This window comes from Accipiter gentilis, chromosome W (assembly GCF_929443795.1).
Source record: "Accipiter gentilis chromosome W, bAccGen1.1, whole genome shotgun sequence".
Taxonomy (NCBI): Eukaryota; Metazoa; Chordata; class Aves; order Accipitriformes; family Accipitridae; genus Astur; species Astur gentilis.
The window spans coordinates 14,794,178-14,812,121 of NC_064918.1; the positions used below are offsets into that span (position 1 = coordinate 14,794,178).

General features: G+C 44.3%; 2 protein-coding genes across 2 annotated transcripts in view; one reads left to right on the forward strand and one right to left on the reverse strand.

Moving 5' to 3' along the window:
- LOC126035354 (uncharacterized) overlaps positions 1-17,944 on the reverse strand; it is a 154,213-nt gene that overhangs the window by 84,613 nt on the left and 51,656 nt on the right. The gene's annotated exons all lie outside the window — the stretch shown is intronic.
- LOC126035340 (endogenous retrovirus group K member 5 Gag polyprotein-like) overlaps positions 12,161-17,944 on the forward strand; it is a 132,888-nt gene continuing 127,104 nt past the window's right edge. Inside the window, exon 1 of the mRNA XM_049793869.1 lies at positions 12,161-12,284. The gene's annotated coding sequence lies outside the window, so the exon portion shown is untranslated. The remainder of the gene's footprint in view (positions 12,285-17,944) is intronic.

Below are 17,944 nucleotides of genomic sequence, written 5' to 3' on the forward strand. Positions count from 1 at the left end.
CATGAAATTCCTTGACCGTTTGAAAGCTGCTGTTGATGCGTCACCCACTTTAACCCCCGAAGCAAAAACTGCAGTTGGAAAGGATTTAGCTATTCAAAACGGGAATGCAAAATGCAGACAAATCATTGCGTCGCTTCCACGTACAGCTACATTAGTGGATATCATAGAGGCTTGTAATCGCTTGCCTCTGATACAGGAACAAGAAAAAGCTAAAATACATGCTGAAGCTCACGCTGCTGCACTCGCGGTAGCATTGCAACCGATGGTGCGACAGGGGAAAGGAGACTACGGTCCACACAAAGACCCCCCCGTGTGTCATCGGTGTGGTCAGCTGGGGCATTTGAGACGTGCGTGCCCCCAACGTATAGCAACGCAGCCTCGATCTGTGCCGACACAGACTAACAGCAGCCGATCCAACTTTCCTGGAGTCTGTGAGAGGTGTGACAAGTTCGGACACAAGGCCAGCGACTGTCGATCAAAGTTTAAGAAAGACGGAACACCATTAACATTCAGCAATCAGGGAAACAGGATAACGAGCGCCAAGATGAGGGGCGCCAAGACATCAAGTGCCTCTCAGACGGGGATGATGGAGTACCCGGTTGTCTCTTAAAACTTAAGGCAGCCACCAAAGGAAGCGCAGGAGTCGACCTGGCCGTTGCCGCTGACACGACAATAACTGATGATAAAGTTCATGTTGTTCCATCGAATGCTACTGGGCCTTTGGGTCTTGGACTAAGTGCATTGCTTTTGGGACGCTCTTCTGTTTCTAAACAAGGAATATTCGTCTTGCCTGGAGTTATCGATGCTGACTTCACAGGAACTATTTCGATTATGGTGAAAGTATTTGTTCCTCCTGTAACCATTATGGCTGGGACCCGAATTGCTCAATTAGTGCCCTTCAAGGCTAGCGTCCCCTGTGTCAGAGACGCCGAACGAGGGGATGGGGGATTCGGATCCACTGACACCCCATTCGTGGCCTTCACAGAAATAATTGGATCTGCCAAACCCGTTCGTCAATTCAATCTATATGGACCTTTGGGAAAATCTCTGCTCGGTAAACGTATGCTCCTCAACACAGGGTCTGATGTGACCATAGTTCCAAAGGAAGAGTGGTTCGAGGACTGGGAATTACAAAATGTCAACACCGTGGTAACAGGTATTGGAGGCCAGAGTTCCACACAAATTAGCATAAATTTCATAACGATTGAGGACTGTGAAGACAAGAGGACGGCACATGTAAGGCCTTATGTTTTGAATACTACCGTGTGGCTTTTGGGTCGGGACGCTTTGGCGCAATGGGGGGTTAGATTGACCACGCATTTTTAAAAGCGGCCATTGACAAGCGACCAACCCTAAAACTAAAATGGCTAACGGACAGACCCGTTTGGGTTGATCAATGGCCGCTGGTAACAGAAAAGGTCGCTGTTTTAGAGCAACTCGTGGCTGAACAGATGGAAGCAGGACATTTGGTTCCTTCTACAAGCCCGTGGAACACTCCCGTATTTACCATCTTGAAAAAGTCGGGTAAGTGGCGTTTGCTGCAGGACTTGTGTGCAGTGAACAAAGTAATACAAGATATGGGATCCCTACGACCTGGTATTCCAACCCCTACTATGCTCCCCAGAGACTGGCCTTTAATTGTTGTTGACCTTAAAGACTGGTTTTTTACAATTCCTTTACACCCAGATGACTGTGAGAAATTTGCTTTTACCGTCCCAACCGTAAATCGGCATGCGCCAGCTAAGAGGTATCGCTGGGTCGTTTTGCCACAAGGCATGAAAAATTCACCGACTATATGTCAATGGTTTGTTGACATCGCTCTCGAACCATTTCGCAAGAAATGGAAAGAGGCTCTGATATATCATTACATGGACGACCTGCTAGTCTGTGCACAACAACTTTCACCTGAACAAGTATTAGCTGACCTGACGTTATACCTTGGGGTGTTTGGTTTAATCATAGCCCCAGAAAAGGTTCAGCTGACGGCACCCTGGAAATATCTGGGTTTGCAGGTTGCAGAAGCCTCTGTACGCCCACAAAAGCTATCGCTACACAAAGACATACGAAATGTACATGATGTACAAAAACTTGTCGGAGACCTACAGTGGATCCGGCCTTATTGTGGTATTACAAATACAGACTTACAACCACTGTTGGACTTACCGCGGGGCAGCAATAGCCTAACTTCTGTACTACAACTAAGTGCACCCGGGTGGCGAGCCTTGACAGCAATTGAGCAGAAAATCACATCATCTATGTCTGGCAGATATATCCCTGATTTGCCCATAAATTTGTATGTATATAACTCAGATAAGGAAGTTGTGGGAATTTTGGGTCAGTGGGATGAGCAACAAAAACAAAACCCGTTGGTAATACTAGAATGGATATTCTTGCCTGCTAGCATGTCAAAAACGGTAGTCACTAGAATTGAAGCTCTGGGGATGTGCATTCAAAAAGCAGGGGTAAGGGCGATACAAATTTCAGGGAGGCAAATGGACAAAATCATTTTACCTATGTCACTTGATATTGTGAGTAATGCCATGACGAAAAATGACTGTCTTGCAGTAGCTCTGCTGGACGTCAAGGGGGAAGTGGATAATCACTACCCCCCTCACCCATTATTTAAAACAATGTTAACAATGGAACCACACTCTATTTGCAGCGATAAGCCGCTGGAGGCCATTACTGTTTTTACTGATGCTAGCAGCAAGACAGGTAAAGCAGGATTTGTATATTTACAGGATGGATCCTGGAAATCCGAAGTCATTCTGTCAGAGGGGTCAGTACAAGTGCTCGAGTTATTAGCCGTATGCTCTGTTTTTAAAAAATGGGATAAAACACCTGTCAACATTATTTCGGATTCTCAATATGTCGTTGGGATAGTCAAACATATGCATAGGTCCCTACTAAAAACTGTAAACAATAAGCAGCTGTTTATGACACTTTTAAAATTATGGATGTTACTAGAAAAACGGACAGACTTATTTTTTATCGATCACGTTCGTAGCCATACAACGCTGCCGGGATTCATTGTGGAAGGTAATGCGCGCGCGGATCAGCTGGTAGTAGCTAATGCAAACATCTATTTTAATACACCCAAACCTGATTTGTTTGGACAAGCACTGCTATCCCATAAATTTGATCATCAGTCGGCAAAAGCGCTGAGTAAACAATTTAATCTTCCATTGCAGCAAACCAGAGCTATTCTTGCTGCTTGCCCAGACTGTGCGAATATTCCAAACTTACAACCACAGGGGGTGAACCCCTGGGGATTATCACCATTGCAAATTTGGCAAACAGATGTTACGGAATATCCCAGTTTTGGGAGATATAAATTTATTCATGTATCTATTGACACATATTCAAACCTTATGTGGGCTACTGTTCATGTATCAACCAATGCTAAGGCCGTAATTAAGCACCTTTTGGCAGCATTTGCCGCCATGGGAGTGCCAACAGAAATTAAAACAGACAATGGCCCGGGATATTGCGCACAGTCATTAGAAACATTTTTACAGATGTGGGGGGTAGCTCGTAATTTTGGCGTACCCCATAATTCCACTGGTCAAGCTATTGTTGAACGTGCACATCGGACCTTAAAGGATCGTTTAAACATTTTAAAAACGGGGGAAGACATGCAGCACTGTACTCCCCAAGAGTTAATAAGCAAAGCACTGTATGTTTTGAATTGGCTACAGCCACGTGGTACTGAGGATCAGATCCCAATTAATAGGCATATGTGTGGGAACAAAAATGTTGATAAAAATCAGCCGCAAGTTGCAGTATTCGATCTGGTTTTACAGCAGTGGCAAGGACCTTGCAAATTATTTACATGGGGAAGAGGGTATGCTTGTGTTTCCACAGGTAATGAACAACCCCATTGGATACCGGTGAAATGAGTCAAGCCGTGGATCGAGCGACCAGATGCCACAAACAACTCAGAAGAGCAAGAGCAAGAGGCAGTGGAGACGTCAGCAGGTCCCGAAGCCCTAGATAGACCGACTAGACAAATCACGACGGAGACCGACAGTCAATGTGGAGATTAAGAATGTGTGTAAAAAACATGGAATATGATATCGGGTTTGGATATGTACTTTAGTGCGAGTGGGTAGAAAAGATAGTTAATCATCAAAAAAAAAAAAAAATTTTTTTTAACCATTGTAACAGACATTCAACTAATCAACTAACCTACTAACCTATAACTAATTGTATAGAGAATAAGCAGTTTAGAATAAGTGCTGTAGAGAATAAGCAAACATATATATGGTTTTAATGTTAATCAGCACTCGGCGAAACATTACTCATAGAAGCTGAGTGTGGAAGTAGTTTTAAGATACCTGATATGTAGTCATTCATTCAGGAAAAAAAAAAAAAAATTAAAAAAAAATTAATTATTTTTTTTTTGTTGCTAACAGTTAGTTAAAACTAAAATTAGAAGTAAGGTCATAGACTCAGTTAAGAATCTAGAAATAGGGCGATGGGAAAGTCCATTTTTCATTAATAACCTCGGGGTGAGATTATGCTTGTGTTTTCACAGGTGCAAGCCCACAATGGACTTCCGTTTGATTTATACGACCATCATCATCCGAAGCATCATAGATGGTGCAGCAATACGAATACCACCTCAGCCAAAAACTAATGCGTAGGTCATCTTAGCTAACATAACAGATTAAAATTCTCAGTGCATTACAGCCGCATCACAAAGCCCATGAACGAATTGATAAGATAACTATGACTTGTGCAGTGCGCCTGGCCAGCGAGTGCATGCGTCATAGGTTTTCAATTGAGGTGGATTTTGGCACCCGCCGGCCACGTGTGCTAAAATCCATTCCTCTGCAAATGTATAAATACCGGGATTTTCCGAAGAGCATCAGGCTGGTGTGCAGCAAAACCATAGTTGCCTCTGTAGGGACACCCACATAAAACTGACACCTACTGATTGCTGGGCTAAGTTTGCGGGACAAGACAGCAATATGCTATCAAAAAAAACCAAAAAACAAAAAAGTGAGAGAGGGGGAGATGTAGGGTTCAGTTATATGGAACTTAGTTATTGGACCTGAAAATAGCTCATGGTCACAAGACTGTTCCAGGCGCCTTTAGAAGGCCTTGAACAGAATAAATAAGAAGATAGAAGAAGAAAGATCCCAATTAGGAAAACACAGGTGCACATTCCACGATAAAGGGAACTTGGCACAAACAACCTCAATTCAGGGGCTTATCTTGACCAATTGGACTAAGACAAGTCTTGTATGCTTTAATTAACACAACCAATTATGTCTTGTGTTTGTGCGCGTGGACAGTACCGATGTAACCAATCACCGCTTATGCTTGTGCGTGTGGACACCAAGTGCTTGCATGTAGTAGCCAATCAAAGTCTCTCAACAACTTAGAGAATTGTATAAAAATGATTAGCTAAGCTCAATAAACTGGCGACTTTAATCATCACATTGGTGTTCCGTCGTCCGGGCCCTGCACGGATTAATCCCTAAACCCTACAGGATTGGGGGATCACTGCTCGGGGACTAACTGGGTGTCGATTGCAGGTGGTGAGCAATTGCCCTGCGCATCATTTATATATTCCAATCCTTTTATTATTACTGTTGTCATTTTATTAGTGTTATCATTATTAGTTTCTTCTTTTCTGTTCTATTGAACCGTTCTTATCTCAGCCCACGAGTTTTACTTCTTTTCCCAATTCTCTCCCCCATCCCACTGGGTGGGGGGGAAGTGAGCGAGCAGCTGCATGGTGCTTAGTTGCTGGCTGGCATTAAACCACGACAGTTGTTCTCTCTTCCAAGCTACCCAGAGCACCCTTTTTCAGGCTGAAATTTCTTAACACAAATAGCTTAACAGAACAGGAGCATATACTGACTTATGAAATTATTTGTATCAGGATAATAATGTCATCACTGGTCTGGGACAATGAATAAAGCGGAGATGCTCATACAAGTAAAGTCAGGATACAGATTCAGATGTTGAGCATTCTCAAGATTTTAAGGAGACTATTCTTGGAACTGTCCCCCTGTCACGACCTGTGCTGGACAGACCAGGGAGGGGTCGTGGTGAATTCAGAATTCCCTCGGACTAAATTAAGGTGAAGTGACACCAAATGATCAGTTGAACATTTTATTCATGGCAGAAGCAACCTGAACTTGGGAGGTGTAATAGTAGGCGGCGTGGTCTCTCACAACAGGAATTAGCATAAGACTACTTCTGTAAAGCGTGTAACCCGTGGTAACCATATACATCAATTCAGGGAACAAGGAGAGCCCTCCTGTTGAGTCACGAGGTTCAGAGTGGACCCCCTTGCTTTCTAGACTCCTTCTCAGAAAGAAGCCTAGGAGCGGCTAGATCCACTCCTAGTCCCAGACTTGGTCAATGGTTTTATGTCTAAATGGATGAGGTGGAGGGATTATGGGAAAAAAAGAGAGAGAGAGAGAGAAGAGCAAGATTTCACCAGTCCTGGGTGCAGCGTTGGTCCAGCCAGTCTAGAGGTCCAGTTCTGGTGGGCATGCACACATGGGGCGTCAGTTTGTGTCCTTTTATCATCTCCTTGCCCCTCCTTCAGGCGGGCACTTGAACTCATTAGGCTAATTAGGTGTCATGCACAGTTTGTGCTTCCAGAAACTTTGGGAAATGGGTCAGTGGGCTTGGGGGGGCGTTTGGGGAGTAACTTCTCCCTCCCTGCAGGTATGACCATTGTTTGACCTTTGGCCATATATGTTGAGCTGCCCTACTCAGTATATCAGAACATGGAACTGCGCACCCTCTGGCATGCCCTCCCTGTCCTGTTGCTAACTGACTTGCATCTGTGCAATATTCTTCCAAAATTGCTGAAGTCTCAATACTCAGTTGTGATGTGTTGACCCTGGCTGGATGCCAGGTGCCCACCAAAGCCACTCTATCACTCCCCCTCCTCAGCTGGAGACGGGAGAGAAAATATATCGAAAGGCTCATGGGTCGAAATAAGGACAGGGAGAGATCACTCACCAATTACCATCACGGGCAAAACAGACTCAACTTGGGGAAAATTAGTTTAATTTATTACCAAACCAATCAGAGCAGGGCAATGAGAAATAAAATCTAAATCTTAAAACACCTTCCCCCCACCCTTCCCTTCTTCCCGGGCACAACTTCACTCCCGAATTTCTTTACCTTCTCCCCCAGCACGGCAGGGGGATAGGAAATAGGGGTTGTGGTCAGCTCGCCAGACATTGTCTCTGCCGCTCCTTCCTCCTCAGGGGGAGGACTCCTTACACTCTTCCCCTGCTCCAGCGTGGGGTCCCTCCCACAGGAGACAGTCCTCCATGAACTTCTCCAACATGAGTCCTTTCTGTGGGCTGCTGTGGGAGCACTTGACTCAGTGACCACCTGTGGAAACAATAATATTATTGCTCTGGTTGGCAGAAAACCATGAGAACAGTGAAGTTCCCAGCGAAGTAATCATGCTGGAAGGACACGGAGCCAAGAACAGTGTAGAGATAAGATAGTTGCTGCTGAGTGGAAAATTTTGAAAAGCTTCTGCCCATGATTGCTGGCTGCTGTGTTGGACACAGCTAGAAGATATAAGGACTCGTTTTGTTCAATAAAGGGTCTTTGTTTGCAACCAGCTTCAGAGTCCGTTTTTCAATTGCAACAGGCTGCAGTCCTTCAGGAGCAGACTGCTCCAGCGTGGGTCCCCCATGGGGCCACAAGTCCTGCCAGCAAACCTGCTCCAGCGTGGGCTCCTCTTTCTCCACGGGTCCACAGGTCCTGCCAGGAGCCTGCTCCAGGCTGGGCTTCCCACGGGGTCACAGCCTCCTTCGGGCGCATCCACCTGTTCCGGTGTGGGGTCCTCCACAGGCTGCAGGGGGACAGCCTGCCTCACCATGGTCTTCACCATGAGCTGCAGGGGAATCTCTGCTCTGGTCCCTGGAGCACCTCCTCCCCCTCCCTCTTCACTGACCTTGGTCTCTGCAGAGTTGTTGCTCTTACATATTCTCACTCCTCTCTTCAGCTACAGGGTGGGGTTTTTTTCCCCTTCTTAAATATGTTATCCCAGAGATGCTACCACCGTCGCTCATTGGCTCAGCCTTGGCCAGTGGTGGGTCCTTCTTGGAGCCGGCTGGCATTGGCTCTATCGGACATAGGGGAAGCTTCTAGCAGCTTCTCACAGGAGCCACCCCTGTAGCCCCCCCTCCCCCCCCCCCAACCTTGCCATGGAAACCAAATACATCAGTACTGCTACCAGAAAATGTTCAGAGTAGCTACCTGAACCTGGCTTTCCAAAATAATTAGACATAATTACAGTGCATTAGCTGTTTTGCATTATTTGCCTAGGCACTGTACACGTGCAAATAAGTTTACTCTTAATAACAGAAAAGTAAGATTACCACACAATTACAGGAGTGGAAAAAAGCTACCAGAGTAGCTAAAGCATTACTTACAGTATGGCTTATCTCATGGTAACTTATTTACCCCTTCAACTTTCAGATCCAGTCAGTTTTTCATTTCCCTCCTACCATTTTTCTGTTACGTGAACACACAAAAATTAGATTGAATACAGGCTTCATTTCACAGCTACCGACACCACCAAAGAAAACAACTTATTTAGTACCCAACAGTAAAGATAGAATGAAAGGAATGATCAATTTTTCAAATATGAAAAGCGTGAACGCAGCTGCTAGCAAATTGCCTGGTGTTTAGAGAAGGGATTAAAATACTATTTAACACTTATTCAGTCAATAAAAAAAAAAGAGTAAGATAGTATTAGTACCTCCTATTTTCAGCCAAACTTGCACCTTCAGCTGCTTACTTTTCTTTACACAATCTTCTAAGAGAATTTCCTTTCTTCTCTTAGTTGCATGTACCCAGTTAACATCATCATCATCAACCAGATCCTTGTCATCCCCAGCTTCTGCTTCAAATTGCTGGGAAGCAGCTTTTGAAACTTTCTCACCAATCTTTCTCTTCCACTCAAAAGAAGCCATTTGGAGAACTGGAGAAAAATGCATTTTCAATAGTTAGGTAGTTTAGTTTTTAAGTACATAGAAGAAAAAAAAAAAAAAAAGCAACTCGCTTATCTTGATTCTAAAACAATAATATGTAACAGACTGCCACCCATCCACACAAATTGTGCCCATCAGCTTCACTAGAGGTGTTAGTCAGGCAATTATAATTTTGAGCCTAGCTAGAAGATATTCTTGAGCAGAAACACCCTCCCCCAAAAAACCAAAACAAAACCCTGCACCACAAAAACAAAACAAACGAAAAAACCCACCACAAAAACCCCCAAAACCCACCACAGCGCTCTGACACACCAGAAAACCTTGTAACCCTGAAGCCAACACATAAGAAACCAGACAAAAGGAAAAAGGAAATGACTTGGTCCAAGGTGAGCAACACATCACAGGCATGGCCACTAGCCCAAACCACTATGAGCTGCACCAGCCATACAGACCTCCCACTGCACAGCCCTAAATGACTTCAACCCGGCCACCTGTGGGGAAGCTTCCCCGCACAGCCACTCCTCAGCCAGCGAAGCACCCCCAGGACAGGTGTCTCCAGTGGGGCATGGCCTACCACTCACTGCAGCCAGGAACAAGGCCTAGCACAACCAATGGGGAGGCGGCAGGAAACAAGCAGCCAGGTGGGCTGAGGAAGACCACATCCTGCCCCAACCTCCCTGCAGCGCCCCCCCCCCCCCCCCCCCCCCGACCGAGCCTTGAGCAGGGACCTACAGCAAAAGACCATTACCTACCGCTCTCCTCCGGGCACTTCTTTTCCAGCTGGAAGGCCCACACAACCTTTGACCTCCAACCCAGAAGGAAGTGAAAAGGCAGAGCAGTAGCAGTGAAAAAGGGAAGGGGGGGGGGGGGGAAGAAGGGCTCCTCCCCTTCCACCTAGCAGGAGCAGCAGGACCCATCATCTTCCACAGCACAAGAGACAACCACCACCATCAGCCCCATGGGGCATGGCAGGAGCTGTAGTCCCAAAGGTGCCGCTGGGCACACCAGGAGCTGTAGTTCCCCCAGGGACAGCTGGGACACCTTGGGCTCCCACCCTGGAGGCTCCAGCTGGGGAGTGTCCTCAGATGCGTATAAATGCAAGCGAACTCCAGCTTTAATGAGACGACTGGGACACATATAGGCATTGCAGGGGGCATGCCAATTCAGTAAAGGAACACCCCAGGGGTGAGCCTAGCTGCCCTGTTCCATGTTGCAAGGCAGGAGACACGGCTTTGAGGATTTTAATAACAGCAGTGTTAAGTACAATGCATATTTAAGTACAGAAGAAGTACTACTTGGGGGAATGCAAGGGGATGATAATATGCAAGTCGGGGGGTTACCACCTGTTAGTGATGCTCAACTACGAAGGCAAGTACCACAAAGTGAGAGGTGAAGGAAGATGGGAATGCCATGTGTCACACAAAACTCTGACAATATGTGACTGGTACTTGTGAGAGCAGTCACCTCTTCACAAGTGTTCTCCTAAAAGCAGATTTGCTTACCCGGTGTGCAAGCCAATAACACACAGAGTCAAGGTATTTTCAAATTAATTTCATTGATGCGCATGAATGGGTGCCTGTCTCAAGACAGCACACCTTTGTCTCAAGAATTCCCACATTTATATACTTAAGTAATACATATGCATTATTATTTCCCTTAATGATTGGTTCTTTCTTCTTCACCCCTCATGTAAATTAGTGCACTTCCTTCATTGTCTTCTTTTGAGTAGGTGATCAATGAGTCGGTGGTCACAATCTCCCCCTGTAGGAATTACCTTTTACCTACTTCTTCCCTAATCTTAGCAGTTCCAAGCGGTTCTTCCAGGTTTGCTGATCAGACCACAATCCATTCATTACCTTTTCTGACATAAACGTAAAGCCCCATTGTCTAGTAGTTAGTTCCTAAACCCTAAATCATGTCTAGTTATTGTTTCCCTATTTTAAATATTAACTGATGGGGGCTGTACACAGGACTTTAGCAGCCTCTTGGTTATTTCAATCATATCATACATATTAATTGATAACACAAGGAAGCTGTTAAAAGCAGGAAATACTACAAGGAAAAATGACCAAGAATGAAGATGAGGGTTGGGTTTTTTTTCTAAAAGGATGAAAAAGAAAAGACAGACTATAGGGTTTTAAATCACTCCCTAGAGTTATAGGGGCAAATATCAAGATAAAAGAACCCATTCATGGTGTGTGAAAAGAGCAAAGTGCAAGATGCTAGATAAGGTGAGTTACCATAGGGCAGCACAAAGGGGGACTTTCCCAGTGTTCCTTCCATCTCAAATTCCATTTTGCTGTAAGAGGGTGTGGACACATATTTAGCTAACGGTCACAAGAGCATTCCAGACGCCTTTAGAAGGCCTTGAACAGAATAAACAAGAAGACCAAAAAAAGAAAGATGCCAATTAGAAGAACACAGGTGCGCATTCCACGATAAAGGGAACTTGGCACAAAGAACCTCAGTTCGGCAGTTTATCTTGACCAATTAGACTGAGACAAGTTTCGCATGTTTTAGTTGATATAACCAATTATGTCCTATGTTTATGCGCGTGTACAGAGTTAGTATAACCAATTACATCTTATGTTTATACGCATGTACAGTGTCGATATAACCAATCATATTTTATGCTTGTGCACGTGGACACTATGTGCTTGCATGCAGCAACCAATCAAAACTTTTAAGGAACTTGGAGAATTGTATAAGAATGATCAGCTATGCTCAATGAACTGGCGACTTTGATCATCATATTGGTGTCCTGTCATCAGTCCCCGCATGGAATTTTGCAACATCTGGTGACCCCCGACGTGATCCGGTAAGGAACAAGAGGGGAACGCTAACGACTGAAAAGGCGGGGGAGATTGCCGCGGATGCCGGTGGGCTTATAAGAAAGTGCCGGGCTGCTCAAGAGAGGCAGGAATGGTAAGCTTACGTGATAAAAGGCAGCATGGGTATCGCAGCATCTGCGAAGGAAAAGGCAGCCGTAAAGACATTTATGAGGCTGGTTGAAAAAACAGAAACGGATATTAAAAAGGACTCGCCCGTAAAGGAGGTGAGCGGTCGGGGGAGGAGATGGGGTCTGCGCTTTCCAAAGAAGAAGAAGTGGTAGTTAAGCTCCTCCAACATATACTCTCAGAGAGAGGCAAAAAATATGATTAAGCTAGTTTAAAGCAGCTTCTACAATGGAGCAAGGACAGAAACCTTTCAATTAGTGTGGGTACAGCTTTTGAGCTTAGTACCTGGGAAGCTATCGGAACCTCCCTATGGGATGAAATTAGTGATGGGTCTAAAGAAGTTAAAGGTCTTGCAACTTTATGGAAATTGATTAAGACAACTCTGTAAGAAATGAAAGCAGATCGTAAAGCGGCTGCATCTGCTTTTGCTGCTCTCTCCAACCGCAAGTGAAGGGGAAAAGCGGGGAGAAAAACATAATGCCGCGAGAGAGACTTTTTGGAGCTTGTCCGCCTGCTCCTGTGCCCTTGACTTCTGCTCCACTCCCTGGGACTGCCGATATTAATCAGCCATCTGACAGTTCCCAAGCCTCCCTAACCGTACGATTAAAGGAAACCCTACAGAATCAGGGAGTGAGTAAAAATCCGCCTACGAGAAAACAGCCCCCAGATACCACCATTCAACATGAACAAATTATACCTAGCATATACCCTGATTCAAATAATGCAAACGAGGATTTGGCTACTATAATACTAGATCAAAAAGAGAAAATGTTAGAATTGCTGGAGGAAATGCGAAAAAGAGACGGGGTAAATCTAGGCAACCGTTGACGAAAAAAGCATATGAAAAAGCAGCAAATGCGATCGTAGAAAGTATGGACTCTTTTGCTAAAGTCGTGGGTAAGGCGGAAGAGAAATCCCCCAAGGATAAAATGCAGGAATTGATTGACCTGTGTGTACAAAAAGGGGAAATAATGCCCAAAGAGGGAAAAGGGTTTAAACGGAGACCTACAGTGGATTCGACCTTATTGTGGTATTACAAACACAGACTTACAGCCGCTGCAAAAATTTCAATTGAAGATACCCCGGGGAAAAAAAAAAAAAAAAAAAAAAAAAAAGAAAAGTGTGTGTGGCGAGGTGGTAAATAATTCGGACAGTGATGAGGAATTAAACACCGAGGGAGATGTCATTAATGGAGGCAACGATCAACCTTTAAGTAAGCTGCCTCTCGAGCAGAGACCTATCCCCTCTGCACCTCCCTATGAGGCAGATATATCCCCAGGAGAAGCTATAAAAAAGCGATGGAAGCACATAAATGATAAAATGTTAACCGAAGGTCTAAATCCTGTGGCTTTTCCAGTTACAGTCAGGCAGAATGCCCCAAACGTGTGGCAACCGTTCAATTGGGATTTGATAAAAGAAGTACGGAAAACAGTAATGGCTAATGGACTGTCTGCTCCGTTTAGTCAGGCGTTATTGGAGAATATATTTTCTGGTCAAATTTTAACGGGCTTTGACTGTACACAGTTGGCTACAATGATTTTAACCCCGACTCAGCGTCTATTATGGAAGGTGAAATGGGCAGAATTATGTGATTTAGCGGCACTAAGAAATTTCGACCGCCCAGAAGGAGATCCGCGGTATATGATCACTGCTGCACAAATGATGAGGACTGGTGACTTTGCAGATGTTAATAGGCAAGCAAGGCTACCGGTGGAAGCATTACAAGAATCAGCTTCCTTAGCTCTGAAGGCAATGGTAACCTTGCCTGAAGCTGGAAAGCCAGAACAATCATTTACAAGTATAAGGCAGGGTAATACGGAACCTTACATGTCCTTTATTGATCGTCTGCGAGATGCTATTGAAAAGCAAATAGATAATGCTGATGCCAAAGAAGCATTGATAATAAAATTGGCCGTGGAACATGCAAATGCAGATTGTAAAAAACATACTACAATCGATGCCAGGAAGAGTGACACTAGTAGATATGATAGAGGCCTGTAACAAAGTTGGGTCTTTGGAGCATAAAACTACATTAACGGCCAATGCTTTTGCTGTAGCCATGCGAATGGATACAAAAAATGTTAAGAAATGCTATAAATGTGGACAACCGGGACATTTGCAATTTCAGTGTAAAGAGGGGCGAAACAAAGTGGAAGTTGGGCCTAAAATATGTGCTCGTTGTCATAAAGGGAGACATTATGCTAACCAATGTAGATCTCGTTTCACAAATGAAGGTGTAGCTCTGCCACCTCGAGGTACCCCGTCGCCGGGAAACTACAAGAAGAGTGCGAGGAGTGGTGTGATGACCCCAGGAGCTCCGAAAGGATCCCAGAACGGCGCCAAGAAGGATGTCTGGCAGAATTGCCAGCCCGAACAGCTGGAAGTGCCGGAGTGGATGTCTCAACGATAGAAACCATTCTGCTATGGAACTCTCAGGTACACCGTGTGCCAGTAAACGCACAAGGACCATTAGGTAATGGGCTTAGTGCCCTGTTGTTGGGACGGTCTAGTATAACATTACAAGGAATTTTTGTGCTTCCCGGGGTGATTGATGCAGACTACACAGGTCGCATTTATGCTATGATTTGGACACTGTCTCCACCAGTATCGATACAGGAAGGAAGCAAAATTGCACAGCTAGTCCCTTTTAAAGCAAATGTACCATGTAAGGTTAATCAACAGCGTGGCAATGCAGGGTTTGGATCTACGGGATTAGAAGCTCAAATTATGTGGTCAATGGAGATCAATAAAACAAAACCTAGTATATCAGTAGAGTTACAAAATGCAAAGAACAGGCCAGAAAAAATAAAATTACAGGCATTAGTGGATACTGGAGCAGATGTAATGGTTCTGCCGTGGGAGGACTGGCCTGTCACTTGGGAGCTTTCTGAGATGGATTTGAAACTGTTCGGTGTGGGAGGATTATCAAAAACTCGACAAAGCAAATATATGATCCAATTGATTTGTCAAAATTCAGTTTCTTATATCAAACCTTATGTAACCAATATCCCTATGAACCTGATAGGCAGGGATGCATCAAGTCAAATGGGATGTGTGCTTAGTACAGGAGACAATTTTGTGGCGCGGCCATTGACGGGCGACCATGCCTAAAACTGAAATGGAAAACAGAGGAACCGGTTTGGGTAGATAAATGGCTGCTCACTGAATCTAAGGTCGCCATCTTGAAACAGTTAGTACAGGAGCAATTGGAACAAGGGCACTTGGTGAATACCACGAGCCCTTGGAATACACCAGTTTTTGTCATTCCAAAAAAATCTGGGAAATGGAGACTGTTGCATGAATTAAGAAAAATAAATGAAGTAATGGAAAATATGGGAGCCCTTCAATTAGGGTTACCCATGCCTACTATGATTCCACAAGGATGGAACATTTTGATTATTGATTTAAAGGATTGTTTCTTTACAATATATTTAGACCCGAAAGATGCGGAAAAATTTGCCTTTTCTATCCCCACCATAAACAAACAGGAACCCGTGGAACGTTATCATTGGGTAGTTCTGCCACAAAGAATGAAAAATTCTCCAACCATATGCCCATCCTATGTATCCCAAGCTCTAAAAGGGTTTAGACAACAAAATTCAGACTTGATTATTTATCACTATATGGATGATATCTTGATAGCAGGGAAAAGAGAGTTATCCGAAAAGCTCAAAGAATTGACTACTCAGTTGTCTGATTTTGGTTTAAAAATAGCACCAGAAAAGGTACAAAAAATGCAACCATGGAAATATTTAGGCTGGAAGATTTTAGAAAAAACTATAGTTCCACAAAAACTGGAAATTACAGACAAGATTGAAACATTGAATGAGGTGCAAAAATTACTGGGGACAATCAATTGGGTTCGAACACTGTTGGGAATAGATAATGAGCTTCTGACCCCTTTATTTGAAATGTTACGAGGCGACACTACCTTAACGGCACCTCGACAATTGACCCCTCAAGGTAAACAAGCATTACAACAGATAGCAGATATAATATCCCAGAGTCAGGCTTTTAGGATTAAAGAAAATCTTGACATTAATCTTAGCGTTTTAAACCGAGAAAAACAACCCCTCGGGATCATATATCAATGGGAGGGGAGTCACAAAGACTTGTTAATAATAGAATGGATCTTTTTAGCTCACCAGGCCCGAAAAACCTTATTTTCTCGAATTGAAATGATTTCAGAATTAATTATAAAGGGCAGACGTCGGATTATTGAGATTTGTGGACAAGAACCACACACGATTGTCGTTCCTTTGACTCAAGGATATTTACAATGGTGTCTACAGAATAGCCTAACCCTACAAATTGCTTTTGCAGATTTCGAAGGAAAGACAGATATTAATCTTCCTGCACACAAAATGTTTACCTTGCTACAGAATATACAACTAGAAGAAAAAGAATTGTGTGCAGAGTTACCTACTGATGGTCCTACAGTATTTACGGATGGCAGTGGAAAAACAGGAAAGGCAGTAGTAGTTTGGAAAGAAGGTCAGGTATGGAAAAATCACATTGTCACATGTGAAGGCTCCCCCCAAGTGGTGGAACTTCAAGCTGCAATAGAAGTATTTAAAAAGTGGCAGGATGTTGAGGTCAATATTATTGCTGATTCTTTATACGTGGTAGGTGTAGTAAAACGCTTGAGACGGGCTTATTTGAAAGAAATTGATAACGTCACATTGTTTGAAAAATTTAAGATGTTGCTATTTCTGTTAAACCAACGGACAAAGTGTTATTATATAATGCATGTGCGAAGTCACACCAGTTTGCCTGGATGGATCACAGAAGGGAATAAACGAGCTGATTTACTAGCTAATCCTGTATGGACTGGACCACCCCCCAATAAACTTCTACAGGCACGTGGAGCTCATAGTTTTTTTCCACCACCCAGAGAAAGTATGAGCCAAACAGTTTCAAATTTCTATAGCAGATGCCAAAGCCATCATTCAGTCCTGTGCTGAGTGCCAGAAATTATCTGGGCATGGAGATGGCGCTGTAAATCCTAGGGGTCTGCAATCCTTGCAATTGTGGCAGACTGATGTGACTCATGTACCAGCTTTTGGAAAATTGTGTTATGTTCATGTTTCTGTTGATACATATTGCTTGATGGTATGGGCCACAGCACTTGCGGGCGAAACAAGTCGACATCTACAAACACACTTATGACAAGCATTTACAGTAATGGGTGTCCCGGCCCAGATAAAAACAGATAACGGACCATGTTTTATAGCACGGCGGACTCAGGAATTTTTTCCGCAATGGGGAGTTACTCATATTATGAAACACTAAAAGGGGCTGTCGTGGTTTCAGCCCAGCCGGTAACAAAGGACCACGCAGCCGCTCGCTCACTCCTCTGCCCCCCTCCGGTGGGATGGGGAGGAGACGGAGGAGAGAAAAGAAAAAGAAACTGGAAGCTCGAGGGTTGAGATAAAGGCAGTTTACTGGGACAAACACAGAGAAATTACAACAACAACGGTACTAATGAAAGAGTATACAAAAAGAGTGATGCACAGTGCAACTGCTCACCACCCGGGACCCGACGCTCCGCCACTTCCCACATCGAAAGCCGAGACACCCCCCTCCCCCCTGCCCGCTCCCCATTTATATACTGAGCATGATGTCACATGGTATGGAATAGCTCCTTGGCTAGTTCAGGTCAGCTGCCTTGGCTATGCCCCCCACCTCCCAGGTTCCTGTAAAAGTTAACTCTATCCCAGCTGAACCCAGGACAGGGGGAGTAGGGAATCTCTCTCCACAAGAAAAGTTAGCTAAAGCCAAAATTAGGGGTAAGGTCATGGTTTTAGTTAAGAATCTAGAAACAGGGCAACGGGAAGGTCCATTTCCATTAATAACCTGGGCGCGAGGTTATGCTTGTGATTCCACAGATACAGGCCCACGACGGACTCCCGCTCGATTTGTACGACCATCATCATCTGGAACATCCTAGATGGTGCGGCAATATGAATACCACCTCAGCCAAAAACTAATGTGTAGGTC